Below are 9536 nucleotides of genomic sequence, written 5' to 3'. Positions count from 1 at the left end.
ACAAGGCATTCACGTTTAAAGCATAGGTCAGTAACTGTATGAGCGTATACACTGCCACAAACAAGTTACCTGATCAGACAAAAACTTTCAGTATTGGAACAGAATAAGCTTTGCTGTAAAAGCAGCACCTTTGTAACAGTTTAACTTTAATATTCTCTTCCTTACTCTCTCTTTCTCCACACCAACATCCTCATAACCCTTCTCTACACCCACCATGTCCTCCCTGGTCTCAGAGAATGCCCTTTAATCAATGCATTCGCCTACACACCGGTGCACGAAGGCGTGTTTGGCATACATAAGGTCAAATTTGTAGTCTAGGCGGGCCCAGGCCTCAGCAAAATCTATGGTGGTGTTCAGCATACACACAGTTCACTGTACCTTGGTCAGATCTCCACCAGGTACCACAATGGGAGGCTGGTAATTAATGCCAACCTTAAAACCAGTGAGGCACCAATTCACAAACTGAATGGTTCTTTTGATCTTGAAAGTGGCAATAGCAGCATTTACATCTGTGGGAACCACATTACCATGGTTAAACAGGCAAGATGCCATGTATTTACCATGGTGAGGGTTGGCTGGTTCAAAGAAGACATTGATGATCTCTGCTACAGAAAGCTGATCATGATAGACTTTCTGAGAAGAGATGATAGGGGTATGTGTGGCCAGACGGTAGTGAATGCAGTTTTAGTGTATCAGATTGGTCTGGCATTCAGTTAGATGTACATTCAGGGTTCCATCAAATCTCAGGGAAGCAGTGATGGAAGACACAATTTGACCTATCAACCTATTTAAGTTAGAGAAGGTTGGGTGCTCAATATCAAGGTTTCTACAACAGATGTCATAGATGGTCTCATTGTCTACCATGAAGGCTCAATCAGAGTGCTCCAGGGTGGTGTGAGTGGGAAGGATAGAATTATAGGGCTCAATGACAGTGGTGGAAACCTGAGAGGCTGGGTAGATGGGACAGAAAGCTGATCATGATAGACTTTCTGAGAAGAGATGATAGGGGTATGTGTGGCCAGACGGTAGTGAATGCAGTTTTAGTGTATCAGATTGGTCTGGCATTCAGTTAGATGTACATTCAGGGTTCCATCAAATCTCAGGGAAGCAGTGATGGAAGACACAATTTGACCTATCAACCTATTTAAGTTAGAGAAGGTTGGGTGCTCAATATCAAGGTTTCTACAACAGATGTCATAGATGGTCTCATTGTCTACCATGAAGGCACAATCAGAGTGCTCCAGGGTGGTGTGAGTGGGAAGGATAGAATTACAGGGCTCAATGACAGTGGTGGAAACCTGAGAGGCTGGGTAGATGGGGAAATCCAGCTTGGACTTTCCATAATCGACAAACAACCATTCCATCAGCAGGGAGGTGAATCCAGAATTAGTTCCCCAACCAAAGCTGTGGAAAACCAAGAAGCCCTGAAGACCTGTGCACTAGTCAACCAGTTAACGATCTCCTTTTTGATGGTGTAGTGCACATGGCATAGTTATTGCAGAATCTTCCTTGCCTGGGGTGAGCTGCTCAGGATGGAAGAGCTGGTAGGAGGTACCAGTGTGAACTTCATCAACGATATGGGTTCCGGGTCTACAAACACTGCCCTTGGGCACATGACTGCTAGAACCTGTCCACTGAAGAAGGTGTTGAAGGAGTCGTCTCCCCCAGTGAGGGTGTTGTCTCCCCCAGTGTCATTTGGCACGAGGCCATCAGGTTGGATGCTGGGCTCCAGGCAGTAGAACTCCCAGCAGGATTGCTGATCTGAACACCAGCCTGGCCAATGTGGATGGAGATGAACTCACACGTAGTTGCTGTTTCCCACTCCTGAGGAGATGGTGGAGATGAAGAGTAGTTATTGCTTCTTACAGTGGGACTCAGGTGGTTAATGTAAGAGAACCTAGCCTGTGTCTTTTGACTGGGGAGTTGAGGCTATTGATATTTAAAGTTATTATTGAAATATGAGTATTGGTCACTGTCATTTTATTTTCTGTTTGTGTTCTTAGTCCTATTTTGTGTTTCCGTAATTACACCTTCATTTGTTTTCTTTCTGTAGCCTCCTGGATATGATCATTCCTTTCTTTAGTCCTTTGTATTGAGCATTATCTGTAGGACTGGTTTGATAGACATGAATTTTTTTCAGCCTGTTTGTATCATGGAAGATTTTTCATTCTTCTTTGGCTATGACAGACAGTTTTTCTGGGTAACTGACTCATAATGACTTATTGTGATGCTAATAGATTTATGCATCTCTCAACTCTCACCAGAGAAGTTTCTTCTTGCAGCAAGTGATGATTAACTCAGAGACTCACAACTGTTCAATGTGCAGAGAATAAGAGACTATGGAGTATTCAGCCTCAATGGAGCAAGAGAAGTTTCTTCTTGCAGCAAGTGATGATTAACTCAGAGACTCACAACTATTCAATGTGCAGAGAATAAGAGACTATGGAGTATTCAGCCTCAATGGAGCGTCTCTATCACACTCTCTCCTCCCAAGGCTCAGGGATAGATGAGGGAGAGGGGCAGAATGCTTATAAGAGCCAGAGGTGATAAATGAACTCAAGAAAGCTCTTTTGTCTGGACAGTTGCATATATGAACCAAGGGTATTTTTGATAGCATGCATAAGACCTGTGTAAACCCATGCCAAATAAAACCCACCATGGATGGGGAAGCTGGGCAAGAAACCCTAGCTGAAGGTCTATTGACAATTTATTGCTGCTATAAGAGAGAGTATTCTTTACTGGAATGATGCCTCATAGGCAAAGGAAGTTGAAGGAAGAAAATCATGAATGTAATCACAAAAATTGAGAGGATTAGCTAAGGAAACACTTTTTGAACGAGAGTACCATAGGTTTAATGGCACAAACAACTAAGGAAAAAAGAGAATGAACTATGACGCATTATATTCGGGATGAAAATATGAATGTAACTAAAGAACCAAAAGACATTGAGAAGAGAGCAGTAAACTCTGGCCACATACCCTTGACACCAGGCAACGTCCTTGGTGAGTACCCAGGACATTCATTTGCATCTCCAAATCTCATGCTCTGGACGATGCCTGTACATATGAATAAAGGAAGACCTAATGGACACCAGAGTAGAGTGCAAATGCCAGCCTCTTGGAGAGTTAGATGAGCATCCCAAATACAGTCCCTCATTTAGGATGGCTTGTGAAGTTCATCATTAGGTGGTACCCACATGAAGCACATCCAGCAGAAAAGCATGCTTAAGCTTTGGTTTTCATCCTTTCCTGAGCTGACAAGGTGTGCTACACTTTTCTTCTGTGATGCTGGCCAGATGCAGTTCTCACTCATGACCCTGCAAGGGTTAGCAGTCATGGTGCAGTGTACACTCATCACTAGCCTGTAAGGAACAGAGGGTAGCACTGCCTGTGATCTGCAGGGTTCTGGTAGATAATACTAAATGCTATGCATACCATATGTATTCTATACATGCATTTCTATGATAATGTTTAATTTCTATCTAGGCATAGTCAGAGAGTAATAGCTACTAATCACATAGGATAACCTTAAAGATCTACTGTAATGTTTTAAGAATATGATCTCCATCCACCTTTAAGGCATCATAAAAAATTAATGCCTTGGGTTCATGATTGGCAGCTACTAAGTAAAGCCACAGATAATTGGGATTATTATAGTAAAAACATGTTTCATGTACAATATTTTCAGCTTATAATAGTTTATTAGGAAGAAGTTGCAACACAAGTTGAAGAACATCTGCGCATGCCAGAACAAAGCTCAACACTCATCAGTGGGAAATAAAACCACTGGTTTCTGTAAAAAATATAATGTACAATGCCCAAAAATACAATTAAAAACTGCTAAGCATGTTAGGAAAAGGAAGAAATGACTGACAATTGCGAAGTGCATTATTGGATGTTCATGCAGATGATCCAGATACTAGAAAGAGGATAAAATAGTAAAAATTATAACTAATATGATAAATCAAATTGAGGAAAATATGGGGAATTCATGAAAATATGATGCATTTTAATGGAGAACTGAAATAAATAAAGTTGGTTATGTGTGGTAGAAGTAACAAAGTATTGGATTGAAGGACTTACTGAGTAAATTTGGATGGAGTAATAGGGAAGGAAATTAAAGGGGTACTAGTTGGAAAAGAAGAGATCAAATTATCCCCATTTGCTGATGTGTATGATATTATACATCAGAGATTTCAAAAATTCCATGAGATGTCTAGAAATTATTGCAGAAAAGTGGCAGGATACCAAATCAAATTTTAAAAGTCACTAGCCTTTCTAGATACCAATACCAAGCAATCAGAGAAGTAGTTCATGGAAACCCTCCCATTCACAGTAGCCTCAAAATACAAAACATCCAGGAATTAATCTAACAAAGACATTTAAAAATTGTACAAGAAAGTTTTAAACCTTTAAAAAAAGAGAATTACTGGTGCATGCCTTTAATCCCAGCACTTGGGAGGCAGAGGCAGGGGGGTCTCTTTGGGGTTAAAACCAGGCTGGGCTCTATAGTGAGTTTCCGAACAGAGCGGGCCAAACGGGGACCCCCACACCAAAAAAAAAAAAAAAAAAAAAAAAGGAAAAAAAAAAGAGAGAGAGAGAATTAGGAAGACACAAGGAGGTGGCAAGACCATCTGTGCTCATGAATTGGTAGAATTAGTATTGTGAAAATGACCATCCTGTCAAAAGCAATTTATAGATTCAATGCAATGCCAATCAAAATCCCCTTGACATTCTTCAGAGAAATAAAAAAAAGACATCCAAGAATTCATATGGAAGCACAAAAGACCTTGGATAGTCAAAGCAGTCCTGAGCACAAAGAGCAATGCTAGGGGGATTACAATACCAGATTTCAAACTATATTTCAGAGCTATAATCATAAAAAGCATGGTATTAGCACAAAAACACACATGTAGGTCAATGGAATAAAATAGAAGATTTAAACATGAGTGCACACAAAAATTCAGCCACCTGATATTTGACAAATGTCCCAAGAACACACACTGTAGCAAAGACAATATCTTCAACAAAGAGTGGTGGCAAAACTGGATCTCCACATGTAGAAGAATGAAATTATCTATCACTTCAAAATAGATAAACTTCAAATAGATAAAAGACCTCAATGTGAAACCAGAAATTCTGAAACTGTTAGAAGAAACAAGAAAGAATGCTCTAAGATCTATGTGCAGAGAAGGACTTTCTAAATTGGACATCAGTCACTCTGGAATTAAGGTCAACAACTGACAAGTGGGACCCCATTAAACTAAAAAAACTTCTGTACAGCAAAGGAAACCACCAATCGAGTGAAGAGGAAACACACAGAGTGGGAGGAAATTCACTGCTTCATGTCTGCCAGAAGATTAGTATTCAGAATGTACAAAGAACTCAAAAAACAAAGAACCAAGAAAATAAATGACCTAATAAAAATGGGCTTTGGAGCTGAACAGAGAACTCAAAAGAAAAAATTAAAATGGCTAAAAACACCTTGAAAAAGTATTCAACAACCTTGGTAATTAAGGAAATGCAAATTAAAACTAGTTTAAGATTTTATCTTACCCCAGTCAGAATGGCTAAAATCAATAGGACAAAAGACACCAAATGCTGATGAGGATGCAGGAAAAGGGGGCCCTTCATTTACTACTGGTGAGATTGCAAACTGGTATAACCACTGTGGAAATCAGTGTGGAGAACTCTTTAAAAGAACTAAAAATAAATCTGCCATATGATCCACTTACACTACTCCTAGGATGGACTCAACAGCCATCCTCAGAGATGCTTGTGCAGCCACCACATTTACACAGGACAGTTCTACTCAGCGGTAAAGAAACATGAAATTATGAAATTTGCAGGTGGACGGACAGAAGTAACACTGAGAAAAATAAGCAACACATGTTCTCTTTTATTTGTGAATCTCAGCTCTCTAAATCCTTAGACGTAAGTAATGTAACTGCAAGAGCCAGGAATACAGAAAGGAATCATGGGGGAAAAGGGGAAGAAGTAGTTTGAGAGGGGAGACTAGTAGGAGACAGTGTTATCAAGAGGGAAATGAGGAAAATGGAGGATACTTTAACCGGGGAGGGAATACAGAGGGTTATACAAGAGGAGAGATAAGTAATGTTCAGGTGGTGTAAAGAACCAGAGGGAAATGCATTAGTTCATAAGTCTACTGAAAAACACACATACAATATGCATGTCAGGACATGTGCATACCTGAAAGCCATGCAACAGAAAACACAGGGCCAGGCAATGGAAACTTCCCTTCAAGTTGTTGGTCAGGGTAGTCTAAGAGACTCCCAAAATAACACAGGCCATTGCCATAGCCCTTGATTGCCTCTTAAAACGTGAGCATTAAGACCCTACTGCTGAAGACAGCACATATTTGAACATAGGACTTAGAACAATCAAAGCCTCTTCATGAAAAGTAGCTCCTATAATATCAGAAGAAACAGTGTAAACAGGCACAGGAGAAAAACCAATCAATGATTCCATCCAGCTGTAAAGTCTATGAACTACAAAAATGCCAAGTCCAGCAAATAATCTGTACTGGTACAATAGTGGCAATTTTATCTTGGGAGTTAATCAATAGCTGTCTAAGTGGAGTTAAGGCCTGCTCAGTGGGAGGGAACTCACACGTGGTACTGTATTCATGGATACACTCAAATACATGTGACTGGAGAGGTCATAGATCCAAGAGAAAAACGTACTTTTGTTACACCCCCAAACCAACTCGATTTCTTACTGTATTCTAATTGCCCATCCTTATATTTACAGACAAGTGCACCTCTCACCCCTCATCAAAGAAAATTCTTTTATAAACAGATGGAGACTATTACAAAGTTCCACAACTGGTCAAACACACAGAAAAAGTATCTGTGAGATGCCCAGCCCCAAGTGACACATCTGCAGGGCAGCTTCTGTATCTAAGGCTTCAGGGTACATGGGGGTGGAAAGAATATTAATTCATCTCTCATCTCTCACCTCTCACCAGTGAAGCTTCCTTATACAACAGATGATGATTAACCCAGAAAGCCACAACTGGCCAAAGTGCAGAGAATAAGAGACTGCAAAGTATGCAAAGTACTTATCCCGGAATAGGACACATATCAAACTACCATACAAGCTCAGGAACCACTGCAGAGGAGTGGATTAGTTGTAAGAGCTAGAGGTGGTGGATGACCACAAGAAACAGTGCTGGGATGTTATTCAAATGAACTTATAACAACCATGACTGCAGGCACAAGACCCATGCAAGCTCAGGTGAGACCAAAACTCAGCATAAAAGTGAGAAGTGGGTAAGAAGCCCCTTACCTTAGCTGAGGAACTATTGGCAACTGATAGCTGCTGGGAGAGGAAGAGATGGTTTTCTTTAAGGGTATGAAGCTAGATAGGTTAACCAGGCTCCAGTGGATAAACTCACACCAAAGGATATTTGGGGGCACAAAACTGGCTTGATAGGCCTTAACATATATGACAGAGTATATAAGATCTGGTGGGTGTTATAAGCATGGTACAGATAAGAGAAAGGGGTCTAAATATTATCAAAATATATTGTATGAAATGCATAAAAATTCAGTTAAAATTGTGCATAAGGTAAAACAAAATAAGTAAACTCAAATACTGGTCCAGCAGAAAAATCTTTAAATTGACTATATATGGAAAAAAAAAAAATGAGTGCAGGAATCAACACGAGCCCCAGGAAATTCACACCGGGACTCCCAGCTGAACAGGAAAGACAATATTTAAGAAAGTTTATTCTTTATTTGATGAAATAATCAACCCAATGATTCAAGAATCCCAGTGAACCACAAACAGGATATATAAAAAGAAAAATGCACCTGAGCACATTCTGGTCCAGTTGCAGAGAACTGGAGCTAAAAAAAGTCACAAGAGCAATAAGAGTGTGGCTGGGTGTGCTGATGCTTAAGGAAGAGTCAGTGTCCCTCTCGGTTTTATCCATGAAAATCAGAAGACAATGAAATGGCACAGTTAGAGTTTGGAAGATGGAAGATCAACTTATACTTTACGTAGTGTATACATAGCAAATGTACACCTTCCCCACAGTAAATGAAAATGAAGATCTTCTCAGAGAGCTATATTGCCAGTACACCCCCCTTACATGAAAGACGCAAAGACTTTCCTTAGGCTGAAAGACAGTGATCCCAGAGGACAGATGTCAAATTGAATGGCATGACCAATAAAAATGTTTTAGTACACACAGAATATAATCAGCTATTGTATAATACACATTTTAAACAAATGTGGGAGAGCATTTTAAACACATAGAACTTATTCTGGACCATAACATTTCTGAGGACTAAAACTTAAGTTGACCTTTGGCCTACACACACACACACACACACACACACACACACATACACACACGCAAGCTTGCTAACCAAAATTTAAAACTATACTTTGACTTAAGGAGAATTAAGCAAAATTCAATAACAGATCATTATAAATATTCCAAAATACTTAGAAACTAAGTAAAGCTCATAAAGGATGAACAGATAACCATAGTCACACAATCAAAATTTAACATATCTTACTGGACCATAATGAAAGTAGTAGATAATAATGCTTTTGAATGCAGCTACATGTGTATCAGATAGACTTTAAAAGAGTATGCACATGCTAGAATATTCAGAATCTCAAAATCACTTATTTAATTACCGACCAATAGCGATCAGAAAAGGAAATCAGTGAAACAACCAAACACAGAGATAATAAAATACAGTATGGAAATTAGGGAAATGCAAATCATAACCACAGTGAGAGGTCATCTGTCCCTAGTTAAAGAGGCTATTATCAAAACTGCAAAAACAACAACAACAACAATAAAAACAAACGCCGCTGAGGGAACAGAGAAAAGCATACCTTCTACACGCTGTTGTGAATGTAAATGAGTCCAGCCCTTAAGGAGAACAGCCTGGAGGGTCCTCAAAAGACTAAAAATGCATCTACCATCTGATAGAGCTGTCCCATTTCTGAGAAAATGCAGATTATTCTAGATTATCTTGGTGGTCCATAAATGCAATTGCAAGTGTCTTGTGAAAGGGAAACAGGAATATTTGACTAGAGAGACAGAAGGCAGTGTGACAACTGAACCAAGGTGCTATGCTTTTGGCTCTGAAGTTGGAGGAAGGGGCCACCAGCCAAGAAAGAAAAGAAACACAACTCAAGGAGCTGGCAAAGGCAAGGAAGCGGATTACCCCTTGCAACTTCCAGGGGGAGTGTGACGCTGCGCACACGGAGATTTCAGTCCAGTGAAACTCATTTTGGATTTTTGCCCTCGAGAACTGTAAGAAAATAAATGTGTGCTGTTTTAAGTCACTAAGTTTATGGTAAGTTGATACACAGATATGGGAAATGAATACAAAAACCAAAGTTTGCCTTTTGAAAAAAAGTAACAGAATCACAAATCTTGAATGTAGGAGCTAAAAAGTATTGGTAACTTAGAAGAGCATTCTAAACAATTTATAGGTTTGAAAAACAAAATTATAGATTATAACCTAAGATTTTAAATAAAGATATTTA

General features: G+C 39.5%; 1 pseudogene; it reads right to left on the bottom strand.

The window, feature by feature from the left end:
- Positions 1–9536, bottom strand: part of LOC115068536 — a 41174-nt pseudogene that overhangs the window by 7177 nt on the left and 24461 nt on the right.

Source organism: Nannospalax galili, unplaced genomic scaffold (genome assembly GCF_000622305.1).
Source record: "Nannospalax galili isolate Female #2095 unplaced genomic scaffold, S.galili_v1.0 scaffold1372, whole genome shotgun sequence".
NCBI classification, from domain to species: Eukaryota; Metazoa; Chordata; class Mammalia; order Rodentia; family Spalacidae; genus Nannospalax; species Nannospalax galili.
Note: the sequence above shows the minus strand (reverse complement) of the source record. Positions and strands in the feature narration are given on the sequence as shown.